Here is a 13234-nt window from a genome sequence, read left to right as displayed (position 1 = left end):
ATTCAGTGCAACATAGTCCTGATGGCGCGGAGAGATCCAAACTCCCAAATATTTAAATTGCAGAGTCCACTGCAACGGACAACGAGAGCCCGGCACATCGGGGAGTGTACCAGATATTGGGTAAATATTGGACTTGCTCCAGTTCATTTGTAGGCCAGAATAGGTTCCGAAGTGATTGATGACCTGTAGCATAGAGAGTAATGAGTTCTCAGAGTCATTAAGGAACAAAAGCAGGTCATCAGCATAAAGTGCGACAGCCTCAATATGGTCCCCAACTTTAATAACCTCAGTGTCTGAAGACATACGTATGCAGCTAGCTAGAGGTTCAATGGCAAGGGCAAACAGGGCCGGAGAAAATGGGCAACCCTGCCTTGTACCCCTCTCCAGTGAAAAGGGTCTCGACACATGGCCATTGACTGAGACATGAGCAGCCAGGGAAGAATATAGCAACTGAACCCACCGAAAAAATTTAGGACTGAATGCAAATTTATTAAGTACTTTCCATAGATATACCCACTCCACCGAGTCAAAGGCCTTGGCAGCATCCAAGGACACCACCACTGCCCCCGACTTGGGTCGGTCACCTCTCTGCAAATGGCAAAAGAGTCTGTGGAGGTTTTATACCGTAGACTTCCCCAGAATAAAACCCGTCTGGTTGCTGTAGATAATAGATGTGATTACAGTATTCAAATGGACGGCTAGAACAATGGCCAAAATCTTAACATCTGTGGAGAGTAAGGAGATAGGGCGGTAGGAGTCTGGGGAGGTGGGGTCCTTACCCAGCTTAAGAATTACAATTATAATGGCCTCAGACATTGAGGGGGGCAAAGAACCGTATTCAAAAAGGGCATTAAATAACTCAACTAGATATGGGGCATAAAAGTCTCTGAACTGTTTGTATAGTTCGATGGGTATTCTGTCAAACCCAGGGGCCTTGTTGTTCGGGAATAACGCTATAGCAGCGTCCAGTTCCTCAACCATAAATGGGGAGTCCAATAATTCAATAGATTCTGCAGACAATTGCGGCAAATGAATGTGGGAGAGGTAATCACCCAATTGATCCGCTGTATAGGATACTCTAGAAGTATACAATGAGGAATAATAGGCAAAGAACACCTCATTATTATCAGGGCATGAGTGTTTCAAATCTCCCTGAGAATCATATATTTGTTGAACAGATATACTGCCCCTATCCTCCTTGGAGAGAAAGGCAAGATAGCTGCCCCCCACCTCAGCCTGTGAATACAGAGTGTGTTTGGAGAATAACAGCCTACGTTTGGACTTATCTAACAAAAACATCGCCCATTCCTTTCTGGCCACATCCCAACGGTCATGCACAGAGGGGGACTTGAGCATAATGTATTCAGCCTCTAATTGACAGCAGCAGTGGCGGAACTAGCGAGCAGTGGGCCCAGGTGCAACAAAATGCTTTGGGCCCCCCCCCCCCTCATCCCGTCCAAGTCCAGCCCCTCACCCTCAACTCCAAATTAGGGATTCTTTGCATGCACCGGTATAATATATATATATGATTTAAAATTTAGAACAACAACTAAAAACCGGTTCTCGTTACTACAAGGAAGGGGATCCCAGAGTGATAATGATTTTTTATCCCCAAGTACAGGCACAAGGCCAAAGGACAATATGAAGAACCAGATAAAGGAAGATATCAGACATGCCTCCCCCCTAAAAAGACGGTTTATAGAAGAAGAGGAAGGAGGGGCGGCAGGAGGAACAGAACTCAAAAAGCGGACATTTCAACACCAAAACCATTAACCAAGGACATCTTCAACCTCTCACAACACACTCTCTCACAACCGGAAATTTCCTTGCTAAATAAAGGTCTATCCTTTGCCCCAACCAGCGGCATAAATAAGTTTGAAACCTTCATAGACCTTAACAAGTTCGTACGAAAATTAACATTGAAACGACATTTTTTAAAGAAAGAAGACGCCATTCTCAGAAATTATGACAACACATCCACTCAATCAAAGTCGGGCCTAAAACCACCATCAAAGTACTACCCGTTGGAGTCCAAGGGGAACCATCTTAGCATCTTTTATGACTTAGTAAAAAAGGACATCTGTGATTCAGAAACAGAACCCATCCTGGAAAAGAATCTTTCCAATAAAGAGCGCGAGGCCTTAAAGAAACTACAAAAGAATACAGAGATCATTATCAAACAAGCTGATAAAGGGGGGGGGGGGGTCTAGTGATCATGGATCGAGAGAAGTATGTAATAGAAGCCAAGAGATTACTGGGCGACACTAATTCTTACAAAATCCTACAGAAAGATCCAAAAGAGGACTTTCTAGAGGATCTACGATCATTACTTTTAAATGGACTACGTACCAGCATTTTAACAAAGGAGGAGTACCAGTTTTTAATGCAGTCCTACCCCGTTACCCCTATATTTTACTTTTTACCAAAAATCCACAAATCAATCACAAATCCACCAGGCAGACCAATAGTAGCCGGCATAGACTCTCTCACTTCAAATCTCTCTGAATATGCAGACGTTTTCTCAGGAAATATGTGAACCAGTTACCATAATATCTTAAGGATACAACCGCGGTACTCAATTTGGTAAACGACATAGAATGGAAATCAACATATCTGTGGGTCACAATCGATGTACAAGCACTTTATACATGCATTGAACATTCAAAGGGTGTAGCAGCATGTAAAGAATATCTGGACAATGACCCTTCCCTGACTGACTCCCATAGACAATTCATCTGTGACATCATGTTCTTCATTTTAACCCACAATTATTTTACATTTCTGGACAATTTTTACTTACAAAGCTGCGGAACCGCTATGGGAACTATTTTTGCGCCGCGTTTCACAAATCTATTTATGGGAAGATGGGAAGAAACTTACATTTACAATGATCACCCTTTTAAGAATTTTATTGTGTTTTATAAGCGGTACATTGATGATATTCTGATGATCTGGGATGGTACAATGGAAGATTTTAATGACTTTTTTACGAAATATCTGGCACATAACGATCTGAATCTCACATTCACTTCAAAAGTGGACAAGGTACAAATTGAATTCTTGGATCTCATTCTTGTGGGGAAAGAAAACAAAATCGTCACAAGGAATTACATCAAACCAGTAGACACCAACAGCTACTTGGACTACAGGAGTAATCACCTAAAACAGTGTAAAAATAATATCCCCTATTCCCAGTTCCATAGAATTAGAAGGAATTGCAGCAAAATAGAGGAATGTAATGACCAACTTGAGAAATACAGAAACAGATTCCTGGATAAGAAGTATCCCACCAACATTCTCGACGAGGCGATCACTAAGACAAGAATCTTGGAGAGAAACGACCTTCTAATGTACAAGAACAGGGAAACGAAAAAGACTCCACTGCTTTCATTACGACTTACAGAAAATCATCCGACAATCAATGAAAACCCATTGGAACATCTTACTGATGGACCCTGTTTTAAAAGACATACTACCACCGCAACCTGAAATCATTTTTAAGAAGTCCAAAAATCTCAAGGACTTAGTGGCACCAAGCATGCTGAGATTTGTGACCAACAAGAAAGAACCCCTCGTCAGGTGTGTAGGTAGTTACAAGTGTGGACACTGTAATATCTGCAAGTATTTACACCCAAATCGGAAGACTTTCTCTGCAACAGGTGATGTGAAGGAATTCAAGATCAAAGAATACATGAACTGCAATTCAACCTCCGTGATTTACCTTCTGGAATGTGATTGTGGTAAAAAATACATTGGGAAGACGAAGAGACAAGGATCCAAGAACATGTTCGGACATTAAAAATAAGGTGGAAACACATGCAGTTTCCAAACATTTCCTGTCACACCATAACTCTAATCCTGAGGCCTTAACATACAAGGCCATAGAACATGTTGCACTCGGCGAAAGAAGTGGCGACCTGGCGAATCTGCTATCCAGAAGGGAAATGTTTTGGATATTCCAATTGAGGACGATGCATCCGGCTGATTTCAATGAAAGCTACGAAATCTCTCCTTTTCTTTAAATATTGATTTCCGCCACCACCACCACCCCCCCCTCCCCCTTTAATAAACACTGTGGTGTTTGGGAATGGTGTTTTATTCTCATTTCTAGGTTATATTTCAGTTGTGAAAAACCTCTGGTGAACTGGTGCTAAGTAGACTACAGCCATACCAAAATGGAACACCCACTCTCGTCCGATCGTGGAAGCTAAGCATTTTATGGGCCTGGCCAGTATCAAGGAGGGTGACCTCCGGAGAAGACTAGGTGCTGTAGAAACAGTGCATGCACATGAGAGTTCCTAAACCAGTGAAACAGCTGTAAACCAAATACTTTATCACCATTCACTCACACATCCCCTAAACACCCTTGGGCTTCACCTCTTTCTCATGATGAATGGATATAATTCGATGCACTACTCACAAGAAACATCAACGTATCACTCACACTCTCTCATAAATTAATAATAATAAGAGACACGAGAGACTTAGCACAGGCACTTTAATTTGTATTAATTTTTATTAATATTTATTACTTATGTAACTTTTTGCAATATTTCTAATTGAAATTAATACATATCTGGTTATAAATAGTCTTTTTTAAAGATGTCCATGATTCTCTGGTAATGTATATATTTTTTAATTTCCTCCATATGTCTTCTGGGACAAAGACTGGCATAACACCAAACTATATATTCATATATTGTTCAAATGAAGAAGTCACAGACACTAATCCTAAAAGAAACAGTGATTTAACATTGGGACCCACTATTGAAAGAATGCTGTCAGAAACACCATTTGCGGTTCACGTGCGTCTCAAGACTGTATTAAACTCCGGATATCATCTGCTGAATGGAATTCCCAAAGGAAGTGACGCGCGGCTTGACAGAGATGAGTTCCGACTCCAGAATGCGTTCCACGGCATACAGGGCTTCCGGGTTCCCACACGTGACGAGATGACGTGGCGTCCGGCGAAAGTGACGCGGCTTCCGGGACCTGACATCAAACGCGGGAGCGGGCGCAAGCGCAGATGGGCCCGTGAAGCCACTTCCGGCACCTGAGTCTGAATACAAGAGCGGGCGCAAGCGCAGAAGAGCCCGCCACACCACAGGAAGTGGGGCGGAAGCACATGTTGCCAGCACATTCGTGAACAAACACTCTATTACACTCACCAAACCACTCGTTTTGTAACTTGGTGATAAGAATCAGCTTTGTTTTAGACACTTATATCACACACATCCACTTTATTCAAATATGAAACATACTAAGATTATTGTTTTCCCTAAGCATCACTGTGGGAGGAAGTGATGTCATACATAGTCTTCTAATTGACAGAGGTATAAATATGAGCCCTGTCCCAATGCCACACTACCCTTGATGAAGTCCTGAAGGCCGAAACGCGTTGGGCATTCCATGACCTTTCCCAGACCAACCTCCTGTACCTAAGATAAGCACTTTATACACATATACTACAAATCGATGCGTACCTTGTACTTTTATATTTATTTTTCTTTTTAGCCTTAACCTTTTCCATTTTATATGAATTTTTATGCTTGAGCATTTTTCTTAAACAAAAGTGTATTACTATTTTTTTATATCGTGTAAAATAAATATGCATTTTTTATATAAAAAAATCTTTTATATTCCTTCACTATAGACACCATTGGTCGCTTGTGCCCATATTCCTGGTTTATATATATATATATATATATATATATATATATATATATCCAATGTATGATTGCACTCACATCTTCCAATTATGCATACGCTGGGGTGTCAACCCGGATACCGAGGCATCCAAATATAGAGAAAGCAATTCAGAGGGGGCACTCACCAGACTTCTTTATATTTTACCAAATGTTCATTTATTGAAGATAATACTTTACATGATCAGCAATTCCTCAAGCGCTTTCGGCCCAAAACAAGGGCCTTCCTCAGGAGGTACTGTATAAAGATCACCAATTCCACCAACCGTGAACAATGAATCCAGACATCCAGCAGCAACACTGGTTCTGCCTGACTGGCCCTAAATACCCCAATCACTTGAAAATAGCGCCAAAACCGAATATGATGTCATCAGAGAGCGACACAAGGTTTCTCCACTGTGTAATTACCCAACCCTATAAGGGAAAAAGATGCAACAAACTAAACTCACCCCCAACACAAGACACAGGTGAATAGGCTCATGTCCGCTTGGTCTGGAGCATCAAAGGATGCCACCATAGCACATCGTGCACCGCCGGGACTCTGGAGCGGCCACTTCCGGTCTGTGAAACGCACATGTCGCACGGCCGGAAGTGTGCCTATGGAACGCAAACAGGAAGTGAAGTTCCGTTTTATCGGACACCACTGAGCCACATCAGAATTTGATTCCAAATCAATCCACTGGGTATAATTAAAGTTATAGCGTCTATAAGTGATACAGTGCATATGACATGCACCCGTAGGGTACTAGAGCCAGGCAGTGCAGAATAGAGGATTCCTATTATAAAATCACATAAACACATCAACAACAGACAGACAACATGCATATTTGTCCAGATCCTCAAGGTACAGTAAAAACACGGACACCGCTATTATTAATTAATTTATACACCCGTTCCTGGGCTACTAATCCGTAATATAATGCACCCTTCTAGATTTCAAACTGTACCAAGGGGATCAAATCAAACATGCATGATTAAAACCAAACAGATTTTTTAGTGTTTTTTATATATCTATATAAGCACAATACAGTGTCCCTGTTGTGGGAATATTCATTATAATACTGACACTGTGTATAATAACACCAAAAAATATATATAAAAAATTTTTTTACAAAAGAAAAAGCAATAAAAAAGCATGCATCGGGCAAAAAAGGCCTAAGAGTAGAATCTAACGTAAAAATATATTAAGCGGGTTGGACTCATTCAGACCATTCGGTGTTACGGAACCAAGTCTGTGTATCCATCTTGCTTCAAGTTTTCTAAGGAGGAGTGAGCGATCTCCCCCTCTAGTGGGGATGGGGACCCAATCTATGATTCTGCACTTTAAAGATGCCACTTGGTGTCCTTCCTTCAGGAAGTGTAAGGCCACCGGTTTGTCGGTACTGCCTGTTTGTAGCGCTTGATGAATTGAGCTGCGGTGGTTAGCCATTCGCTCCCTGAATGAACAGGTGGTCATTCCCACATATGGCAGTCCACATGGGCATAGTAACATATAGACAACATGGTCCATCCGACAGTGTAACCGGTAACGGATGGTAATTGGTTTTCCACTCAACGGATGTGGGAACTTATCTCCGACCAGCATTGAGCGACATGTCACACAACCCAAACATTTGACGCAGCCTTTTCTTGTTTTGTGTAACCAATTCTTTGCCGAGTCACCAGTCTGTCTTGTAGGGTGCATCAACAGCTGTTTCAGGTTTCGGCCACGTCTAAATGCTAGCATAGGTGGATGTTCCAAAACTTTCTTAAATTTCGGATCTGAATTTAAGATAGGCCAGTGCTTCCTTAGTGATGATCTAATGGCTGGCGACTTAGCGTCAAATTGTGTGACCGAAAGCGCTTGAGGAATTGCTGATCATGTAAAGTATTATCTTCAATAAATGAACATTTGGTAAAATATAAAGAAGTCTGGTGAGTGCCCCCTCTGAATTGCTTTCTCTATATATATATATATTTATACCGTTCAGGTTTAGGATGTGGATGTGTTCGAGATTTAGGATGTGGAGAGGGGGGTGATTATTTGGATGCGATGGGGGCACTGTGCTGCAGAGGATCTGGTGAGGGTGACCTGCTCAGGGCCAGGGAAATGGATACCTAGCAACAGTGCCGTAACTAGACATTTTAGCGCTGTATGCAAGAAACGGCATCAGCGCCCCCCTTTATGCAAAATAGGGGCAGTGCGCGCCGTAGGCACGCGCAAAACATATAGTGACGTGGCTTCATGGGGAAGGGGTGTGGCCACATTACGGCAGACAGCGTCCCCTTTTTACACATTACGGCAAAGTCTACCTTTTACACATTACGGCAGACAGCATCCCCTTTATACACATTACGGCAGACAGAGTCCACCTTTTACACATTACGGCAGACAGCGTTCCCTTTTTACACATTACAGCAGTGTCCCCTTTTTTACACATTATGGCAGACAGTCCACCCTTTTTACACATTACGGCAGACAGCGTCCCCTTTTTTATACATTACGGCAGCCAGCGTCCCCTTTTTACACATTACGGCAGAGTCCACCTTTTACACATTACGGCAGACCGTCCCCTTTTTACACATTACGGCAGACAGCGTCCCCTTTTTACACTTTTACAGCAGACAGCGTCCCCTTTTTTTACACATTACGGCAGACAGCATCCCCTTTTTACACATTACCGCAGACAGTCCCCCTTTTTACACTTTTACGTCAGACAGCGTCCTCTACACATTACGCAGACAGTCCCCCTTTTTACACTTTTACAGAAGTCAGCGTCCCCTTTTTTACACATTACAGCAGACAGCGTCCCCTACACATTACGGCAGACAGTCCCCCTTTTTACACTTTTTCGTCAGACAGCGTCCCCTATTTTACACATTACGGCAGACAGCGTCCCCTTTTTTACACATTACGGCAGACAGCGTCCCCTTTTTTACACATTACGGCAGATAGCGTCCCCTTTTTACACTTTTATGGCCTACAGCGTCCCCTTTTTTACACTTTTACGGCAGACAGCATCCCTTTTTTTACACATTACGGCAGACATCGTCCCCTTTTTACACTTTTACAGCAGACAACGTCCCCTTTTTACACATTACGGCAGACAGCATCCCCTTTTTACACATTACGGCAGACAGCGTCCCCTTTTTACACATTATGGCAGATAGATAGATAGATACAGTAGAAAGACAGACAGAAAGAACAGATGATACTTACTGTCTCCGCTGGCTCACAGGCTCTTCGGTTGAAGGAGGAGGAGGGAGGAGGAGGAGGAAGCCACAGCAGCACAATGTAATTGGTGGAGGCACCGCTGCAGCTGTCCCTCTCCTTCCACATAGGCTGGCCGCCGCCGCTGTGGTGAGGGAAGCGCATCCCAGCATTCACAGCGGCGGTGGCCAGCCTATGTGGAAGGAGAGGGACAGCTGCAGTGGCGCCTCCACCAATTACATAGCGCTGCTGCGGCTCCGAAGTCCCCCTCCTTCCTCTTCCTTCCCCCCATGGCTGCGTCCCTGTGCTCTCCTCCTCTCCGGCGGCAGCAGACAGCGGCAGGCGGCATGTAATGAGTCAGTTTGACTCATTACATGCCGCTGGCTTTGGGCCCCTTCACAGCTTGCAGGCCCCAGTGCAAGACACTGCTTGCACTGGTGGTAGTTCCGCCACTGGACAACAGGTTCATTCAAGACAACTCTCCTCCTCTCTACTAGATCGCTTAATAGCTGCCACTTTTTTAATAAGGGAACCATGAATACAAGCTGTGTTGTGTTTAACAGTAGGGGCAGTGCAAGAAGCATTATGGACCTGAAAATCTCGCCAATCAGCAAGCATGTCAGCCCCATCTCCCACTAACGATAGCCAGAATGGGTTAAGTTTCCAGAATTTAACATCCTGAGGAGCCAGATGATCTAGTATTAATAAAACAGGTGAGTGGTCAGAAATCCCTCTAGGTAAGTAGCTAACTTGAACCCCCTTAGGGACCAGATCCGAGGATAAAAGAGCCAACTCAATATGGGAAAATGTATTATAGGTGGCCGAATTAAAAGAGTATTGGCATTCCTGGGGGAACCGGACATCAATTAGTCCAAGTTCTGACACCAGTTTAGAGAAGGAGGTCGGGGAAGAGGAAGAGAGATCAGCGTGGGGGATTTCTCTCCAACTATCTAAAATTAAGTCCATTACGTTATTATAGTCACCAATACAAATAGTGGAAGTGGATGGTGTCAATGTAATAAACGATACAGCCTGTCTCAAAACATCATTATTATAAGGGGGGGGGGGGACATATATTGCGAGAATGTTCAAAAGGGTAGAATTAACAAAGGCCCTAAGGAAAATGAAGCGGCCATATTGATTTATTTGACTGTGGTATATGTGGAAGTTTACAGATTTTTTAATTAGCACTACTCCCTAACCATCCCACCCACGTTTTTTTCAAAGCTAACGTCCTGCCGCCAGTAAGATGGTTCTCTGAAAAGCATACAATATCCGCTTTATACTTTACTTGCGATAAGACCAGCGCTCTCTTTATTTTCTCTTACATCCTAGAGGATGCTGGGGACTCCAAAAGGACCATGGGGTATAGACGGGATCCGTAGAAGACATGGGCACACTAAAAATACTTTTACTGGGTGTGAACTGGCTCCTCCCTCTATGCCCCTCCCCCAGACCTCAGTTAGACTTTGTGCCCAGGAGTGACTGGACACACACTAGGGGAGCTCTACTGAGTTTCTCTGGAAAATACATTTGTTAGGTTTTTTATTTTCAGGGAGACATGCTGGCTACAGGCTCCCTGCATCGTGGAACTGATCGGAGAGAAGTCAGACCTACTTCTTCTTAGTTAAGGGCTCTGCTTCTTAGGCTACTGGACACCATTAGCGCCAGAGGGTTCGATCACTTGGTCCGCCTAGCTGCTTGTTCCCGGAGCCGCGCCGTCACCCCCCTCACAGAAGCCAGAAGAAAGAAGCCGGGTGAGTATTAGAAGAACAGAAGACATCAGACAGCAGAAGACTTCAGTAATGGTACAGCGCAGCGGTAGCACTGCGCTCCATGCTCCCACACACTTCACCAACGGCACTTACAGGGTGCAGGGCGCTGGGGGGGAGCGCCTTGGGCAGCAGTTACTGGGGTCAGATTTAACTGGGAGAAGGCATATTCGGTGCCCGGGCACCGTATACTATACCCCCGCCAGTATAAAAATTTCAAATTTTAGTGGGACTACAGCGCACCGGGAAGGGGCGGGCTTAGCCGCACAGCTCACCAGCGCCAGTTTCTCTCTCTCCACAGTCGCTGCAGAGACGCTGGCCCGGACCTCCAAGCTCCTTCCAAGTAAAAGGGAGCAAATCGGGGGGGGGGGGGAGGGGGGGGGGCACAGGCATTTTGGTGCTTTTTATGATTAGATGGCAGCGCTAACCACATATATTATTGCTTTGTAGTATATGGGCGCTGGGGTGTGAGCTGGCATATTCCCTCTGTGTTTCTCTCTGCAGGTTTCCCTGTGGGTCTGTCCCCTTGATTTGGCCAGTGTAAGTGGGGGTGTGTCGGTGCTACGTGTCGACATGTCTGAGGCTGAGTGTTCCTCCCCAGAGGAAGTTACTGGGGGCGCAGAAAAGGATTTGGGAATGACTCTGTCGGCACAGCCGACTGCTGATTGGGTGAATATGTTGAGTACACTGAATGCAAATGTGGCTTTATTGTCTAAGAGGCTGGATAAATCTGATTCTCAGACACAAACATGGAGGAAATCCATGGAGGATGCTTTGGCTCATGTACAGACCCCCTCGGGGTCACAAAAACACTAATTTACCCAGATGGTAGATACAGATACCGACACGGACTCTGATTCCGATGTCGATTTCAATGAGACTACTTTACACCCAAGGGTAGTTAGGAGTATTCAGTACATGATTGTGGCTATTAAGGATGTTTTACATATCTCTGAGGAAACTGCTGTTCCAGACACAAGGGTTTGCCTATTTGAGGGAAAAAAGCCTGAGGTGAAGTTTCCCCCCTCATATGAAATGAATGCTCTTTGTTAAAAGGCTTGGGAGTCGCCGGACAAAAGGTGGCAGATTCCCAAGAGAATTTTTATGGCATATCCTTTCCCCTCTGATGACAGGGAGAAATGGGAGTCGTCTCCCAATGTCGACAGGGCTCTGTCCCGATTGTCCAAGAAGGTGGCGCTTCCGTCTCCTGACACGGCTGCTCTCAAGGATCCAGCAGATCGCAAGCTGGAGACGTCATTGAAGGCCATTTTCGTCAATACTGGTGCATTGCTCAGACCTGCTGTGGCGTCGGTATGGGTGAGTAGTGCTATTGCTAAGTGGGCTGATAATTTGGTTTCTAATGTGGATACCCTTGATAAGGATAACATTCTTTTGACTCTTGGTTATATTAAGGACGCTGCAGATTACCTAAAGGATGCGTCGAGGGATGTTGGCCTCTTGGGATCAAGAGCCAATGCCATGGCGGTCTCGGCCAGGAGGGCGTTGTGGATTCATCAATGGAATGCTGATGCCGACTCCAAGAAAAATATGAAAGCTCTCCCCTTTAAAGGTAGTGTCTTGTTTGGTGACCGCCTTGCTGACCTGGTGTCTACCGCTACTGCGGGTAAGTCATCTTTTCTTCCTTATGTTCCCACACAACAGAAAAAGGTGCCCCATCAGTAGATGCAGATCTTTCGTCCTAAAAAATACAAAAGAGGAAAGGGCTCGTCCTTCTTCGCTTCAAAGGGTAAAGGAAGGGGAAAAAGGTCGCCTGCAGTATCAGGCGCCCAGGACCAAAAGTCCTCCCCCGCCTCTACCAAGTCCACCGCATGACGCTGGCGCTCTCCTGCGGGAGTCCGTGCCGGTGGGGGGCCATCTCTGAATCTTCAGTCAGGTCTGGTTTCAATCGGCCCTGGATCCTTGGGTTTTAGACATAGTGTCCCAAGGGTACAAACTGGAGTTTCAGGAGATGCCCCCCCGCCGCTTTTTCAAGTCGGCCCTACCAGTTTCTCTTCCAGAAAGAGTAGTAGTAAATGCTGTGATACAAAAGCTGTGTCAACCGAGGGTCATTGTGCCGGTTCCCCCATCCCAGCGGGGGGAAGAGTTCTATTTGAGCCTCTTTCTGGTGCCTAAGCCGGACGGCTTGGTCAGACCGATTCTGAACCTAAAATCCCTCAATCCATACTTGAAAACTTTCAAGTTCAAGATGAAATCTCTTCGAGCTGTGATCTCCAGCTTAGAAGGGGGGGATTTTATGGCGTCAGTCGACATAAAGGATGCCTACTTACACGTCCCGATATATCCTCCTCATCAGGCCTTTCTGAGATTTGCGGTGCAGGATTGTCATTACCAATTTCAGACGTTGCCGTTTGGGCTTTCCACGGCCCCGAGGGTTTTCACCAAGGTTATGGCAGAAATTATGGTACTCCTTCGCAAGCAAGGAGTCACAATTATCCCATACTTGGACGATCTCCTGACAAAGGCGAGATCAAAAGAACAATTGCTAAGTAAATGTGGAACTCTCCCTGTCGGTTCTGCGACATCACGGTTGGATTCTAAATTTGCCA

General features: G+C 44.8%; 1 pseudogene; it reads left to right on the top strand.

Annotated features, from left to right (window-relative positions):
- The first annotated feature begins 4157 nt into the window (after positions 1-4157).
- Positions 4158-4276, top strand: LOC134897850 (5S ribosomal RNA; annotated as a pseudogene).
- The last annotated feature ends 8958 nt before the right edge of the window (positions 4277-13234 follow it).

The sequence above is a fragment of the Pseudophryne corroboree genome, chromosome 3 (genome assembly GCF_028390025.1).
Source record: "Pseudophryne corroboree isolate aPseCor3 chromosome 3, aPseCor3.hap2, whole genome shotgun sequence".
NCBI classification, from domain to species: Eukaryota; Metazoa; Chordata; class Amphibia; order Anura; family Myobatrachidae; genus Pseudophryne; species Pseudophryne corroboree.
Note: the sequence above shows the minus strand (reverse complement) of the source record. Positions and strands in the feature narration are given on the sequence as shown.